This window comes from Motacilla alba, chromosome 14 (assembly GCF_015832195.1).
Source record: "Motacilla alba alba isolate MOTALB_02 chromosome 14, Motacilla_alba_V1.0_pri, whole genome shotgun sequence".
NCBI classification, from domain to species: domain Eukaryota; kingdom Metazoa; phylum Chordata; class Aves; order Passeriformes; family Motacillidae; genus Motacilla; species Motacilla alba.
In genome coordinates this window covers 6,340,365-6,358,167 of record NC_052029.1, presented here as the reverse complement: position 1 = coordinate 6,358,167, position 17,803 = coordinate 6,340,365, and the positions used below count along the sequence as shown (strand labels likewise).

Below are 17,803 nucleotides of genomic sequence, written 5' to 3'. Positions count from 1 at the left end.
AATGTCAGTTATCTCTTAATTCCCACCCCTTAAAAAAAATTTAATTGAGAAAGGAAATAAGTGAAAAAAGAAGAGTGCTGTACAAACAGCCCTTGAAACTGCTGTGCATGAACTCATCTGATGAAGCTTTGTAGCTGTTCCAACAGCTGTTCAGGTGATTGGGATGCAAAAAATATACCACAAATCAACACTCTTATGGTGTGACAACACTCGCACACTCTAACCCTATCTCATGCCTTTTCTCTCCAGAGTAAGGCAAAGCCTTGGCAACCTCCAGCACTGTTATGACACATGTAAATGATTTTATGAATGCTATTTATAAAAGGCTCATCACAGTCTCTGTGTCCTTAAATCACAAATTAAGGGTGGGGATGTTATTTCGTTAGAAGACAAATCACATGTTCTAACATGAAGGCAGTTTTAAAAAAGAAACCACCCTACAGCAGTTGGACCAGCTGATTAGATATTTCACTCCTGAGTTTATAGGCCTGCTCCAGACAAGAAGCTGCTGAGCAGAACTGAGTCCATGCCAAGTCATTGTTATGCCTGGACAAACATAGAATTCTTCTCCCTGCTCGTGACATAATATATCCTTGTTAAAACATAGCTGCTTTGAAAGTCCCTTCTCACACAGGAGAAAATCCTGAAAAAAGCTGGGATCTCTATCATCAGGGCATCAAGGCTATTTCATTCACATGACAGGAGATCTGTGCCTGTGTTGGGGGGTGGGGAATGATGAAGCCTCCTCTCTCTCCCCTGCAAGAGAGATTTCTTTAGCCAACTGGTAAAACATGCTTTGAAACCTAAACAGGTTTGGCTTTTTTCAGATGAAGTCATTCATGCTCACGCCACCTGAATTTAAGCTGATGCTGTTTTCATTCTTGTGGATGAGGTTTGAAGCACATAAATATGCTTGTTAAAAATAAGGAAGAGGCCACAGTCTTTTGGGACTGAGTATCACAGAGGACCACTAGTGTATTGTTCCTCCTGTTATTTGTGGTCACTGACTATTATTGGCCTCTTGGTTAGAATCTTCATTCATTTGGCTTGGAGCCATTAAAAAATAAAATATGGAGCCTGATTTTTAATTTGAAATAGGAGAAGGGAGTTTTTGGTCTTTTCTGCATCTGCCACAAAGGAACCATTCCTTGCAGACTGCAGCCAAAGCACAGGTAAACAAGGACCGTCCTGTGCTCTGCTCCAGACACTGCACTTGGGCAGGAATTGAGAGTGGCAGTGGAGGCCACTGCTTTCCTTGCTCAGAAGAGGTGTCAACAGGGCTCAAAGCCTTGGGCCAGTGAGAAAAGCAGAAAGTATGTTGTTAGCGTGGGAGATCCATAAGTGCACAACAGTGAGATGAAGAAAAATGATTCAGAACATTATGTGTACACCCCTCAACATGAAAACTTTAACTTGTCAAGTGTGGAGGAAGTGAAGCCTCAGTAATCCTGGGAACCCTTGATTTGCTTTTTCTGGGGAAGGGGTCACTTTCAGCCTCACAACTTGAAGGAAAAAGGCTCCATCCCAACCTTCCCTTCTTCCCACACCTCCGTGTTTCCCATCCTTAAACCTGATGTTCAGCTCTGCCAGGTATGATGCTGTCAGACTTGTCCTTGAATGACTCCAGTAAACTGAGCAGGGATAAATCTAACTTGCTGGCCTGGAAAACCAGTATAGCTCCAACATTTGTGTTTGGATGAAGTTCCCAGATGGGAGCAGCTAAGCTAAGCACCAGCCTCACACACTTCTCCTTGGAAACTTTCCCAACTCCCAGGGGATGGGCTGAGTCAGTGCTGGCCCTGTCACACAACAGGAGGGGGCCTGCAGCTCTCACACAGCTGCTTTCTTAGATGAAGTTGTCTTTTGCTCTGACCTTGTTCTGCAGCGACATTTTGAGAGATGCAGCACAAAAATCAAAGGACTTGCTGTGCAATTTTTCTTTAACCTGTGCTCTGCAGTGTCTAAACACAACTGACGTTGCTGGCTTGTTTCTGCTGCAAGGAGAGCAGCAGGGAGGGATTAATGCACTGCTTCTCACTACATCCCAATTTACTGGTATGTTGTAAACCAAAGACACTGCAGGCCAGGCAGTAATTGAATGAATCATCAGACTTTTGTGCCCCAGGAATCTTTACTGTACTAATCAGTAGGAAAACATTAAAACTAAACATTATAACTAAAGCTCCAGATTTGTCCTTGCTTCAGTCTTTTTGTTCAGAGCCCAGGCTGTCCCTTCTACCACGCTGTTTAATTTCTCAATTAAGCTGTCACATATCCCTTTGTGGAGGCAGAAGGCTCAGTCATTGGCCATCAGCAACTTTTGACACCAACACACAGACATCATGGCTCATCCTACACATACCACAATAAACCACTTGTCCCTGAGATATACCTAAATGTATGAGAAGATGCCATAAAATACCAATAAAATCCAAGTAAGTATTTTAGGTTTTGACCTAATGTACCTCTTCTCAGCATTGCAGTAAACTCTTTAGTACCAATTCTCTAGCAATCCCAAGCTCCTCTGGACATCTTTACACTTTCCTGTAGAACCTATGTTGAGATGCAGAGAACTTACTAGGTTTTGGGTCTAAGATGTTAAAAAAAGTTCTCCATTGACTTCCAAACCTCTCCTTCAGAAAGTTTCATTCACAAATGAAATGTTTGAGGTTTCACATTTGAGCTGCTATAAAGCAAACCATGGCAAGAAGCCTTATAAAATGCTTGTTTTGTGTGTTGCAACTGAACACAAGGAGGTTTTCCCATGGCTGTGCAATGCTCTGTCCTTGCAGCCCTGCATGGCTATGGTGACTGCACTGATGCTGCACCATACCAGTAAAAGAAAAGCTTTTTTGTAATTCAGTCTAATTTCAAAGAGTAATCAGATTTTTCTATGGTTCCTTCAAACTCTTCTTACTACAAGAATTTTAACAGAAATGTGGCTATCTTACTAACATTTGACGGAGGCAGACGCTCTCTGATGCCATGAGTAAGCATTGGGGAATGTGGAGCATGAGGACACCAGGCTGAAGGACAGTAATGTGGCCATGCAGGTGGCAGGCAAAGGGCAGCATTGATTGCTAATGCAGAAAAGCCAAGGATACAAAATTTGTCTCCCGTTGCAGCATTGGGAGGAGAAAAGTGCTGCCTCCTGCAGGAAAGCCAGCCAGGTTTCTGTGATTTCCAAAGGTTTCTCACAATTTAAATATTAGTTTCCTAGATTTGAAGATAAAGGCATAAAAATCCCTTTTGTTCCTTTAGAAACCACAACACTTTTTGGCACTGTGTTGTGTGACTTCTATCATGAAGTCGATGAAGGCAGAATTAAAAAGATGAAGGCCACAGGATTTAACAGGACAGCAGCATCCAGCAGGCACTCAGGAGACATAAAGAAAACTGGTGAGTCAGGTCTCACACCACCTTTAGTGCACTATGTAACAAAAAATACAGTCTCTTGGGGTGGTAGCACGTGACACCTCTCAATCTGCTATACATTTTTATGTCATGAAGATGTCTGAATTGCAGTGAAATTTCTTCTTCCCATCTTCTTTTCAGTGATATGATAAACTGTAAAGAAGTAAGAAAGATGCTAAGAATGAAAAGAGTTTACCTGAGAAAAAGTTCCTCTGAGAAAGCCAGTAAAGGTGGATATAATGGAAAGTACTGAAGGTGTTACACACCTCCAGACTTGCTCTAGATAGTTCTCTCTTATCAAAGACAGACAGAGATATTATGAGGAACCAATTTATCATAGGACTGCTTTGATTTCCCAGACAACTGCCATGCAACAACTGCTTCCAGCAGTGACAAATTCCAAATATTTTTGTAGGATACAGTTATTAGTCAATAAAGTTTTGGACTTATTTTGGTAACTCTGAATCATCTGCCACTTTCAGTGTGATATTTCTGGGCACCCTGCATTCTGGGGGTGGCTCCACACTGTCATTTTAAGCAACAGTTTGTCTGTCTTATGACAATCCCCCCCCCCCCCCCTTTTTTTTTTTACCTGCCCACGCATTTTCGTCTCCCTGATTTGGCTTGGCATGGAATTTTAGCTTTGGATCCCAAGATCCGCACCACACCCAGTCTGTTTCTCCATTCTGTTCTGGGAGTGTATCCTGCTCTGCAACTCACCAGAGTAAATATGACATAACCCTGCTAATTCCAAAAGAAAGCACCTGTAAGCAGCCTGATCTGGGGAATATTTAAACAGGATGGTAATGCCTACAGACACAATTCCAGCAGAGCAGATGCACGTGAGTGTTAACATACACCCATATCACACCACAGAGTGTTGTATATCCTGATTTTATGTATGGTGGTGCCAAAGATTCTATCAAGCTTCTCAGAAAACTGCTGTACTCTCAACAAAAGCTAAAAGAGCCAAATAATGCAATTACCTTTAGAATGAACTTCAGTTAAAATACTTATGGGCACTGTCAATGTTGAGAACCCAAAAATATGTACATAGAGAATCTTATAGATATCCATGAAAATGTGGATAGCAAGCTTTACTAGTTTCCAGGAGAATTTTATCCATCTGCTAATTTCTTTACTAGGGAAACACCTCTGCAACAAAAGTAGGTCATGGGGAATGCAGGGATCCCTTCCAGTGGCTGTGTGGCAGCAGGAAGGTGTGAGGCAGCAGCTGGCTAAGGATGCAGCATCCACTTGTCTCCTTAGAACAATTTCTGACTGAAGTGCTGCACGATCAGCACTCGATTAACAATGGCACAATGGCTCTTCGGAATTGTCTGGACACTCTCCTGTTTTTTAGTCAATGACAAAACAGGACTAACTGCTGGAGGATGGCTGCGGACTGAATGGTTTTGGGGCAAGTTAATAAATCAGTTGTAGCATAAGACATAACAGTCTGAGGATCACCAAGCTGTGGGTGGTAGAGAAACAGCACTAATTTACTGAGCAGGGTGCTGAACACAAGCACGGGCTCTCAGCCGGGTGGGGAAGCCCCATGGGCAGCACAAATAACTTCCCAGCTATCTTGGCTTAGTGTGAATTGCACAGTTAGCACCGATTTCTTTATCAAGATACCGGAGCTCCCACTTAGGGGAAGTAACTCCTGTTGAATTCACAGGACTTCCTTCAGACACTTAACAGTGTTCAGCATAACTGAAATTAAAGCTAGGTGGGAAATTTTCTGTGAACTTTAACAGAAGCGGCTTGACCACTGCTGCCAAGTTCAAGGTTCCTTCCTGATAAACAATTCAGCACAATATGGAATATCAAGTTTACAAGATACAGCCTGCAACGAGCTGCCCACTGACTTTGCTTAGTAGTTTATATCCACCAGTTTCTACTCAAGAGAATGTTAGAAGTAGGTTAGAAGTAGGTTATTTTTTTTTTTCAAATAATCTACTGAGTAAAGAAGGTTAAGGAGAGTAAAACTACCCTTTATGACAGTCAAATAATTTCTCAGTAACTTTTTGTGGTTCTCCTGATCATTGTTTTTGCTAAAATGCTTTGTTGAAAAGAGAAATGTGCATGTATGCAGATCTCCTATTCATGTAGGCTGATGTGACACGCTCTACTCTCCAGCAGTCTTTCTGGCACAGCTTCTCCCCTAAAAACAATTTGAGAAATATCCTTTGCATTATTCTCTGTGATTTCTGCTGGCTTACTTTCAATATCCAAAATAAGCAAGGAGAAAAAAAATCAGAAGAAAATTCGTTCATGCCTTAAAATTAATTATTTCTTTTCTCTGGAAGTGCAATTACAGCTTATGAGCATTTGTGAGGCTGCTAAAGGGCTGTGGGAGCAAGATCACCCCACAACAAACACAGGTTATTAGAGCCAGGAGGATCCTGAAGGGAACTGTAACATACTCAGCACTTTCATTTATTTTGTGAAGAACAGGAACTCTTCTCCTCCCTTAGTCACAATGCTTACACTGAACTCAGCCTCGGGATCTGGGAGTGCATTAGGAAGAGCATTGCCAGCAGGTCAGGGATGTGACCCTGCCCCTCTGCTCAGCCCTGCTGGGGCACATCTGGAGTGCTGGGTCCAGTTCTGGGCACCTCAGGACAAAAGGGACACGGAGCTCGGGGAGCAGAGGGTGACAAAGAGAATGAGGGGACTGGAGCATCTCTCTTGTGAGGAAAGGCTGAAGGATCTGGGGCTGTTCAGCCTCCAGAGGAGATGGCTGAGAGGAGACCTCAGCAGTGTGTGCCAGTGTGAGCAGGGAGGGCTCAGAGCAGGGACCGGGCTCTGCTCCCGGAGCCCAGCCATGGCACAGCAGCAACGGGCAGGAACTGATGCCCAGGAAGTTCCACCTGAACACGAGGAAGAACTTCTTCCCTGTGAGTGACCGAGCCCTGGGACAGACTGTCCAGAGAGGCTGTGGAGTCTCCCTCGCTGCAGATATTCCAGAACCGTCTGGACACAATCCTGCGCTGTGTGCTCTGGAATGACCCTGCCTGAGCAGGGAGTGCGAGATGAGCCGCTGCGCTCCCGCCAACCCGAGCCGTTCCGTGGTTCTGTCTCAGCACTGTCCTTACCATGTCATGAACCATTGCAAACCCCTGAGCTGTACCAGCTTTAACAAGAAAACTATTTCCTTATCATTCCAGGAAAAGACAGCCTAAACCTCCAATAATTCCCTGGCCTTCCCCTATTTGCTTATCCTGGAATGGGATTTGCTTACGAAGACTTTAACAGTCACATTTTATTGCACAACAGCAATTAAGAAAAGCAAATTTCACCTTCTGATGAATCAGATATTACTTTCATGGTTCCAAATGCTTCAGTTGAGCAACTAATTAACTGCTTATTTCATTGAAAGAAAACAATGAGCAGAAACAGAAACCAGATAGTCTGTGTTTGTGAAACATTTCCTAGGAAATTTTGTTGATAATAACCAGAAAAGAGGAAGCAGAGGCAATGATTCAATTTTGAAATAATGAAAACCTCTGTATTTTTATGCTGAAGTCTCACCAAGTCACAGCCAGACCATCTCCTAAAATAGGTTTACTTTCTGGTTAGAGGATGAGCCTACCTTTCTCCACACACTTCTCATCACAGTCTATTATTTCCTTCTTCCAGGTCACCTGACTGCTGTACCTTCTTCTCTGCTCCCGATGCAAACCAGAAATGGGAAAATACATTGTAAGAGAACACGGAGTAAATTTTCCTGCTGCGTTCAAGATACAGGCAAAGTATGAGTGGCTTTGGTACAGTCCACAGCTGGTCAAAGTTGATATAGCTGGGAGAAAGGAGGTGGCAGCTCACACAGCTCTGGATAGCTATAGGAGGGGGCATCTGGAAATTAGCTTTACAGAGCTCATGAAGGTTTTGAAAGTCTGAGCCACAAATCATCATATGCATACACTGACCTGATTTTCATGTGCATGCTTCATGTTATTTGTGCTTCAGATTTCTGGAGTTTAATATGGGGCAGAGAACAAGGGGTTCTAGTACTAACAAGGATTGCTGTGTGACTATGCTCAAATCTGATTAAAGCCTAACTATCAACTTAGTGTTTAGCATTTCATTTCAAGTTTGTTTCCTTTTGTTTCTACTAGCACAAGAGCAATTATCTAAGTTTACAAGGAAATTTTGGCTATATCCAAACTACAAGGATTTTTTCAGGCTGGAATCATGTCTAAACTGGAGAACAGGTTTGAGCTATTTGCTCCTTGCACATTTTTTGAAGTAACAACAGAAGAACCAGCTTTGGGTATCTATGGTGACATGTAACTGAAAATCTAAGATAAGCTTCCATGTAATAAGGAGAGGTCAGAGGTGTCAAATTGAATAACTTACATATAAACTATGGCTCCTTAAGTGCCAATACCACTGAATTATATTTAGACAGAGAAGAGGAAAAAAACCCATCAAACAAAGATGTAATTAACTCTGGTACTTCATCTTTTAACATTTTAAGGTGTAAGGAGGCCATTCACATTAAGTTTTTGTGACCAGAGTTTTCTGCTGTATTATTTTTGAGCACGGTTACCATGGCATGACAGACATATCCCAGAGGTAAACATCACAGAACTCACTGGCCTACTGGGCTCCTCATTCCAAGTGTGGTGGTGCAGCTGAGGCACTGAGCCATGAAAGAGGCAGGCTTAGGCTCTGCAGATGAGAAGTTCTTAGTCCCAGCACTTGGAGCTCCTTGCACAGACAAAAACCTGGCACTGCTCTCTGTGCTCTGGCTCTCAGGCACCTGCCAGAAAGGACCATCCTCAGCTTTACAGTGGATAAAAGGAACTGAAAAGTGTTTTTGGCTGCAGCATTAAAGTCTGTCCATGCCTGCTTATACAGGAAGATAAACAATTCTCTGTTCCTTTCCCTTTAAACAGCAAACACAATACAGTGAGGTTTTGAGTGGGTTTTTTTTTTTTTTTTTTTTTTTTTGGTGTGTGGCTTTTTTTCTTTTTTTTTGGTTTGGTTTTTTGTCTAAACTAACATTAGACTTGTTCTTAGGGAAGCTCAGCATTGACTTACAGCCAATAGGGCCTTACTGGGTAGCAGCCAGATGACAATATCTCCTCTCAGAAGAGGTTTCCCTTTTCAGATATCTCTGTGTTATTTATAGGCAAAAAGCAATGCATACAAAACCTCAGGAGAAAAGGGAGGGGCAGCATCAAGCATCTTGAGACTTTATTCAATTACTGCCTGACAGAGAAATAGTTGCCAAAGTCTTTTTGAATAGTCTTAGAAACTTTCTATTATAGGAAAAAAAATCCATTAGTCAAAGATCTGTCAGCCCAGAGATAAGGAAAATGCTTTAATTTCTAAATAGAAGGACACTTAGTATTAAACCACCTGCAGCGTACTTGCTTCTAGAAAATGATGGGGGATTTGTTTACTTTTGGTTTTTTTTGGGAGGGGACGGAGGAGGGAAGTGTTAGCTTACCTTAGAAAGAATGCCTAGGATAGAAAGGCAGCTGGAGTAGGAATACAGTGGAGGCAGAATTGTGGTTCCATGGGACAGGAACTTTCAGTGGAACAGCTCCCTTGCTTTCAACTTGGCAGCTGCTGATGCATGTAGCAGAATTCTCTCAAAGCACACTGGTTTTTGTCTTGATTTTTCGAGAAAATATAGTTCATGTTAATGTGCCTCTTCTGCCTCCTATTCCTGCCATGAAGGCTTCAATGGATTGGTTCATTCTAATCCAGTTTGCTACAAACATTGAAACACCAGAGTTACCCACTCCTTCCAGCCCTCTGAATATGCACAGTTGAGAAGAGAGGAGAAATTACTTTCATTTTCTCTGCTCATCTAATCTCAGAGGAAAAAGTACAAACAGCTCCACATAGATTTGTCTGGGATGACCCATCTCCTACCTAGGAGGCAAGAGCCAGCAGCTACTTAGCTCTTGACCAGCCACAGGATATGCTGCTCCCTGCCCTGCGAGCAGGTGAGATGAAAGAACGTGGAGGCTGGGCCACTACATACTGACAGGAAGGGAGTTAAAAATATATCTGTGTAGGAATTTATACATGGCTAAGGAGGAGCTTAGAAATGCAGGACGAAGTCACAGGAAGATGCAATTGTGTAAGGTCTGCTGTTAATAGCTGAGCTGCTCTCCCCCTACACTCATCACCCAAAAGGCAGAGAGCTGGCTCTTTCTTAATTAGCCCTGAAAAGTTAATGACCCATCACTTTGGCTGTGTTACAACTTCTGCTCACAAACAACAGATTAACCACTCAGGGACCAGCAGCAATAGCAAAAATCCTAGTTTAGCAATCATGAAAGACCAAACCATCAAACAGGACAGTGCTAAAAGGAGGTTGTGTCAGGAACACCTGAACTCACAGACCACAGGGAGCCCACGTGCTCCTAGTTTGCCATCACAGGCCATTAGTCATAGAATCAGTAGAAGCATTAAACTAATGATGAAAACCTATGATGTACTGATTTCCTCTATATTGCTGGATTTAAACTCCTAGGTTTTTACATTAGAAGGCAAGCTAAAAGTAAACATCAGAAACAAGGCTATGGAGCAATCAGTGAAATTTCTGATAAGGGCACTGAAATCCAGGAGAAGCAAAATGTCAACATTTTGCCATCTCAATGTACTCAAGTCTAAAACAATGAAATATAGTCATTGCATATGGCCTTTTCATAACAATCTGTAGCTCAGTTTTTCTGTTCTGCAAATACAGAGGAAAAGTGGAAAGGCAGATATAAAGAGGGGAATTATCATCGGATTTGCAAGGTAAAAGCTCCAAACCCCAGTAAACAAGATCTGATATAATTTTTACTTTCAAGACTAAAGCTCTTGGCACATTACACTTCTTTTAGGGTTAAGTAAATGAGAACAATGTCAACTCTTGAACTAAACCAGGCCATTCCTGCATTTACACAAGTCTGACATTGTTTCAGATGAAGGCTGAAAATCTACAACTAGAGTCCATGCCCCTGGCTGTGCTGCTTAATCTCGTGGAGGTAGGAGCACCCCCCATGCCCTCTGCAGATGTTTTACTGCAGCAAATTGCACTGATTGCTCAGTTATCCAGGGAAAAGAGCTGTCATCTTTCAAGGCTGTGATGGACAGTGAGGGTGATCAGGTCCACCCAGATTTTGCTAGTAACTGAACTGAATAAAGCTCTTCCCTAGCCAGCTCTTTGGCCAATGACGCTTAGAACCCTGGTGACATCTTAAGTGTATTCAATTTAGATCTGCCTGAGAATTTTGTATATTATTTATGAGAATGGATTGATTTTTCTTTTCTGTGGGGGAATAATATAGCATGTATCCCTTCCTCCCCATCAAATGTACTTCTGGTAAAATAGTTCCTACATAAATACCAATGCATCACTGTCAGAAGAATTGTAGAGTTTTAAAAGACTGCCTCATTTTGTAGTTCCTCACTTTACCAGGGTAACAAAAAATTAATGGAGAGGAAAAAAATACCTGAATACACAGAAAATTCCCAATTACCTTTCCTGCTTGCTGTTGATAGTCCATTACAGTATAAGGTTAAGTTCTCCAGCTACTTCCCTACTGTCCTTCAGTTACATGTTATACAGACATTAATTTAACCTTGACCCAAAATATGTTAAAACTGAGAAGGAAAAAAAGCATGGAGATGGGTAGTAATATCATCTTACTTTGTCTCAGAATGTAATTCCCATAATTGCTTTTTCCTGGCTTATACTTGAAAAATCAGAATTCTTACATAATTTATGTCCATGTTTTTCTCTCACAGGATGAGGTTTTCATTTTCATAAGATGTTTAAATACCTTCCCCTTCAGCAAGCTGGATAAGAAATATAGGTTTATGAAAGAAGATTATGGCAGATTTTGGGTTTCTAAATTCAAAACTCTGCTCACAAATGTGTGATTCTGTTGAGCAATTTTTGGGCTCTGGAGATTGTCTTAACTCCAGAGATTACTTTCGGGTTCATTGCCAAAGACTTAAATGCTCTCCAGACAGCATGCTGGCTTTGGATCTGGTTCTAAGGGTGGGATTATAACAGAGCTCTGAATTATTGCTAGTGCTGTCAGTCTAGCAGGGGGAGAGTGTTTATAGTTGGGCACCAGTGGATTTATTTCTCTGGAGCACTTGATCTCCTGTGATCCATCCTACATCAACCATTTTCCACAAGGTTGTCCCTATTCAAGCAAGCCTTTGCCCCATATCCTATCAGTAATTTGTGTGTCATGGTTTATGTCAAAGGTTATCATCTGCCTTCTCTTGATGAAGTTGTCTCTGCTTCTGTCTCTGTGTTCTCCATCTGCCTTCTCCCACAACTATGAAGATATCAGTATTTCCATCCATTCCCTCAAGGAGATTGAAGGAGGCTATACCTTTGAGCAGGGAATAGGAAGAGTAGGAGATGGGCCTCAGACAAAGCAAGGTTTATTCAGAAATTTCCTATTGGGAAATAAAAGGCTACAAAAGTTTGTTTAAATTCTGAGCCAGTCGGAAAATACCACAGCAGTTGATATTTCTAAACTTTAAAAGAAAAAAAAATACAATGTGCACGCTGAACTCAGAAGAGTCCCATATTTATCTTTCATGAAAGCAAGTTTTTATTTATTTAAACTAAACTGAAAAATTTAGGATTACTACTTTTGTTTCAAAACTGGAGAATAAAAGTTACGTTTCAATTTCCCAGATGCATTCACTGCATCGGAGAAAAGCAGTAAATCCAAGAACCTGAAAGTGAAACAGCCTCATAAAATGTCACCTGACTCCTCTGAGCTACCTTATCTCAGGGTCTAACACAACCTGGGGCATTTACTGGAACACTGTCGCAGCTCTGAACAGCTGCAAAGAGCTCACATGGCTTCCCATTCCAAAGCTGCTGTAAGACACTTCAGTGGTGACACGAAGGTACGTCTTAAATTAATCAGTGGGTAAGAAGAAAACACTTGGATAAACAATTCTCCCCTCGGTTTTGGGAAAAACTTCTGCATAGAAGCAGCCTTTCTTGGTGCTGAGGGAGAAAAGAGGGTTGGACAGAAAAGCCTCCAACACTGAGATCAGTTCAGCTGCAGCAAAGTCAGTCTGGCAAATTTCCATGGATATGGTTTGGGCCAGTACTGAAACTACTCTGCTAAAAAAATCCTGCAATCCCTTCTTGTCCAACATTGCCTTCCCACTGCATGTGCCAATGCCAGTCTGCCACGAGTCCTGGAAATACAACAGCACTACAGATCACAACACCTAGGATGGGGCTGAGTACTCATTGGGGGAAGAGCTTCACCCCAATTGGAACAAAAAGAAGACTAAGTGCTATTTATGGCACAGTGGTAAAAGCCTGGCCTCTAATCAGCAGCACAGGCATAACTGATGTGCCCATATTGCCACTCCTGCATTTAGTTTTGCAAAATACTTGTTATGACCTGCCAGACATCTCCAGTGTCTGTGTACTGGCAGCATGGCATAGGCTGCTCTGTAACCCAGCACACTTCAAATGCCCTGGGCCTGTACTTTGTGGCCAACACACCCAGAGACACTGCTCAGACTACAGAGGGAAAAGCCTGAATGTAGCTGCACAGCCCAGTCACACCTCTTACGTTAGTGCAGAAATGAGCATTTGAGAACAGATGATTTTTGCACTTGGAACTGAGCCCCTGGACCACAAACCCTGCATCTACTGAGCCAGTGTATCTTCCCTCCCCAGATCATCCCTCATGCTCCAAAGAAGGAAACAAACCAGAAAGAGCAGAAGACTCTGCTGGCTCACTGTATCTGCTGGATACAGTGACTCAAAAATAAGATGTTTTGCTTTTCTCAGTCCCCCTCCTAGGCATTTAGAAGAAATCTATTTCATATGTTCTGAGCCCTCATTTTAAATGGAAAGGATACTGTGATCATGCCATTAAGGACTGCTTGCAAATACAGTTTTGATCCCTCAGTGCAAATCCCACAGATCTGCTCAGCACTTCAGACAAAGAACAGAACAGGATTACCGTTCCTTTCTATACAAATATTTGTATAACAGATAAAACCAAAAGGAACCTATAGCCCACAGTACTGCTGCACATACCAAGTCCTGAAAAGGGCTAAATCATATTTCTGAAGGGTTTCCTTTAAACTGGACACTGGACTCACAGGAGTCCCAAAGTGAATGACTGGCTTTATTACAGAGATAAGAAGGCAGCAGAGAGCAGTAGCAGCAAAGACTGTAGCTCAGAGAAAGCACATGCCTGGCACTTGACCTGGGACATGCTGAGAACTTTGAGTAAGATTTCATAGAAGTTTAAGTGAATTTCAGACTGGATGCTGTGGTCCTGTGCCTGTCCGTCCCTCCCGCCCCACCTCTCTCTTGTGCCAGCAGTAAAGCTCATGTGGCTCTGTAACAAAAATGTCTGGCAAAGAAAGAAGAAATTAAGTATTTTGGAACTTTATTTCTTCCAGTTAGAGTTCAGAAAGATTACTTCCCTCACCACAGTCACATGAGCACTATTTGCTAGTAAACAAGTTCACAAAGTCCTCACCTCAGTCCTTTGCAACCTTCTAGAAAAAGTATTAAAAAAACCCCTCAAGCACTGCCAACCCACTTGGCATTAATAAACTGAACTACTGGAACGTTTTATCTTTAGATTCACCAGTTTGAGTGCAGAAAAGCTTTTCATCTGAGTTGTACAGGTTGGCTCTCAATACCAAATGGACACTGACGTGAGGGGAGAAGAATTCCTGCTATGGCAAGAGGACATCTAGCCAGAAAATGTCAAAAGCTTGGAAGCCAGTTCTTAGGAAACAAGCTGCAAGACATGGAAGATGCCAAATTACGCTTGTCAAATGCATGTCAGGAGAGAGGAAAACAAAAACATGGTTGACAGAAAGCAACCATGTCTTGATGATCCTGCCTGAGAGCGGAAAGTGGCTGATGGCTGCCTACAAACATCCTAGCTCATCAGCCAAAATAAATTAAGGAGATTCCCACTTTATAAATGGTGAGGCTGAGTAGAAATCTGCTCAGCCACACCTAAAGAAAGTGTACTTCAAGCCTCTGTCAGCCTCTCTTCCAAGCAATGTGACTGTGTCCTCAAACCATTTCAAGACTATGAAAGTGTGTTCCCTAAATGCACCTCCTGTCAAAACACAAAAGCCTTCTGCACTGGGAAGGAACAAATGGGACAGGCAAGATGGCCTGGCAATGCCTGTTAAACACAGGCAAGGGAGGGGGAGAGAACATCCTTCTCTGCAAGGTCTTCAGGCACTATCAAACTCTGGAAAGAGTTTGGGTAGTCTGCAGTAAATCCAAACACTGCATACTACCTCCTTCAATCTGGTATTCTTCACTTTCCATTTTGTTGTCTCCATGGGATTATTGGCTGGAAACAGACACACTTGATCATTTCTGAGACCTCAGATTCCATTATTCTGCCACAACATGTACTAATTATAAATGCTTTGCCAAATCTCCAATGTTTTCACTGGCTGAAAGCCCACACTTAATGGGCTGATAAAGAACAAATGCTGTCAGAGAATGGCATGTAATTGGTTACACAGGTCAGCTCAAACTGTGCACTCAGGGGGTGCCTGCCTGAGCAAACAGCATAAATGAACTTTTCCTGGATAAGAAGCTGAATGAACTCTACTCCTAGAAGGGAATTTAATATGTTTAACTATTCCCACTGCTATTAAGCCTTTCCCTTCAGCGATCAAGGCTTCACATGTCATGCATGTTACTCTACCAAGATGGCTGTGACCTGTCTTCAGTGACTAGAAAACAGAGAGTTGAGTCAAAGAGTGTGTGTTGGGCATGCATAAATACCCGTTCCTCTCTTTTCTGGGCACACTGATCATACAGAAGGATGCTTCCAACACTAACCTGCACATCCCGGCTGGCATATTTCAATAAGACATTGTCTTTTTAAATCCTGCTGTTCCGCTTCCTCCCTTGTTTGCCCTGAAGTCCACAGTTCCCTCACTCTGTCCTCTCCCTTTCCTCCAGACCACTGTCAATTCACACCCACAAACCTGCAAAAAACCAAAGAGAAATGAAAGTTCCATTTTTCTCCATTCCAGGCTACCCTCTCCCACCTGCTCCTGTTTCTTGGAGCAGGCCTAAGGCCCCAAGCCATCACAGGCCAGGGCAGCTGCTGGACCAGCAGTGTCCCAGCCAAGCAGGCAGAACAGCCTCGGGCTGGGGAAGGGGCACAAGACAAGCAGGTCTGGATCCATGTGACAGTGCCCATGTGCTCCAAGTATTTTTTGGTTTTAGGATTAAATCCTTTTTGTGAAACCATGTCAATGCATTAGCTAAACAGAGTGTGGAAGTGAGAGCACAAAAGACCAAGCAGCTAAAGTAACATGGTGATCAGTGAGAAAAGCTGAAGAGGACAACTCAGGGATGTGAGAGATACCAAAGGGCTGTTTTCCAAGAAGTTTCAACAGTTATTCTTCTGGCTTCAGACTTTAGTTGGCTTCCTTTGCTTTGCTGTTTCACTTTCCAAAAAAACTTGGTGCTGGTAGAAAGGGGGATACTGAATGAGTATTAATATATGTGTTTGCTAGATTCCTCAGATATTTGTTATGTAAAACCTCTCAATAGCTAAAAATGCTCTTCTCTCAGCTTCTGGAGGCTGCATTGAAGACATGTCTTTAATTTGAAGTGAAGACACTCATTTATCAGCTGAGTGAATGCTCATTCAGTCATCTGATGGTAGGCATTTGTAGGAAAATTTCCAGAAAAACAACCCCAAATAATAACTTTCCTTGCAATCAATCAATCTAGTTCCCAATTAAAATCACTCATTCCTTAAACTTTCTTCCATTAAGTCTTTGCTTCTACTGTGCCAAATTCAGGGAGTTAACCCTGTGAAGACAGGGTGAGGGGAAAACAAAGCAAGCCCCACTGCCTGTCCTGTCACCCAAACTTGTCAGAAGTTTGAGGAACTGTGTGTGAGATCCACAGGGGAACTACAGGAAAAGCAATGGCACAGGTGTACAGAACACTCTGGAAATTAATAACTCCAGGGACAGCTTTGTAGACACAATCCTGACTTTGCTGTTATTGATTGTGCCCTCACACCTTTCCAGTTATTTATCATTCATTTTACTTGTTATCTCACTCTTTTTTGGTAGTGCTGTCTTCTTAGAACTATATTCAGTAGTTTATTCCATTTTGACGGGAAGGGAAACAGAAGCTGCCACCACCTGAGTGATTAATCTCTCAAAGGTATTTGCAACATTACAGACCTCGTTTAACAGACACCTTGTAGGGCTGTCTTTCTTTTAGCTGAACTATTATTAACTCAACTCTGTTTATGATACTTGGGCCTACTTCCGTAACATCTGTTAAATGGACATTTTGGTATCACCACATCAGGATATAGAGTAACATAAAAGTGAAAGCAACTTATGCAAAGGCTGCAAGGCAGGGGAAATTAGACTACTTGATTGCATCAGACAAAGTTTGGATCACTCTAACTCATCCAGGTTAAAAGGCCTCTGTCTAGTTGGTAGGGAATTCAAATACCTCTTTAATAAGGAATATATGTTTTAATACCTTTTCATAGGTGGTTTAAGAAAAACCAACTTTGAACTGAGCTAACTTTGAAAAGCCTCACTTATTTCAGTGGTGGGCATGCAAGAGCCCAATCTGCAGATAAGTTTTTTACCACCTGTTGATTCCTGTGTTCAGGGTTCCTCACCTGGTGCATTAGCAGGGAGCCAGAGGTGGAAGAATTAAATAACCAGCTGTCAAAGTTGAGCCAGATCTGAGTTCCAACTCAGGTAACACCTCAAACTGCTTTTCTCTACCATCTGTGTTGAAATCCCTGAAGAGACAGTGGTAGTTTCACTTTTCATTCTGTCGTGCCCGAGGAAGGGAGGAGCTCAGTTTCCGTTTCTCAGAAATGGTCTCTTTACCCGTAGGTCGCCTGCAGTCTGACAAGGACAGCTTCCAAGCTGAGGAATCCTCAAACATTTCCACAAACGTTCCCAGGAACCAGCAAATTCCTGACACATAAGCACTGTGTCCAAAGACCAGGAATACATAAACCAGACTTCTCCCTGCTCTGATCCTCCTTCAAAACACAGAAATTATGGTATTTTAGTTCTGGACACAGTTTCACCTACTTCACCTAAATTTGTTTCTGTTGTTTAATTTGTTCTCACTGGTGGACCAAATATGGCAAAAATACTCCTACCAGCAATTTCATATTAGCTACTTCTACCTTCCCCCCCCTTATCTAGTATATGTTCTGTTTTTGTACTTGCATATCCATCTCATTTAATCAAAACTGGTTGCAACACATGCAATCCAAAATGAATTGCATCAATATAAACAAAGACATAGAAACTTACAAGATAAAGGCAGAAGCAAATGACTTCTTAGACCATCTTCTGCATGGAAAAATATATTTGAATG

General features: G+C 42.3%; 1 protein-coding gene across 4 annotated transcripts in view; it reads right to left on the bottom strand.

Annotated features, from left to right (window-relative positions):
* Positions 1-17,492, bottom strand: part of RMI2 (RecQ mediated genome instability 2) — a 74,672-nt gene extending 57,180 nt beyond the window's left edge. Inside the window, exons 1-3 of one of the 4 annotated variants that reach the window (XR_005258615.1) lie at positions 17,085-17,492; positions 15,260-15,408; positions 14,031-14,186 (exon numbers count right to left, since the gene is read on the bottom strand). The gene's annotated coding sequence lies outside the window, so the exon portion shown is untranslated. Of the gene's footprint in view, positions 1-8,878; positions 9,035-14,030; positions 14,187-15,259; positions 15,409-17,084 lie in introns of those variants that run through there. The other 3 variants (XR_005258612.1, XR_005258613.1, XR_005258614.1) reach the window with 3 other exon arrangements.
* Positions 17,493-17,803: the final 311 nt, after the last annotated feature.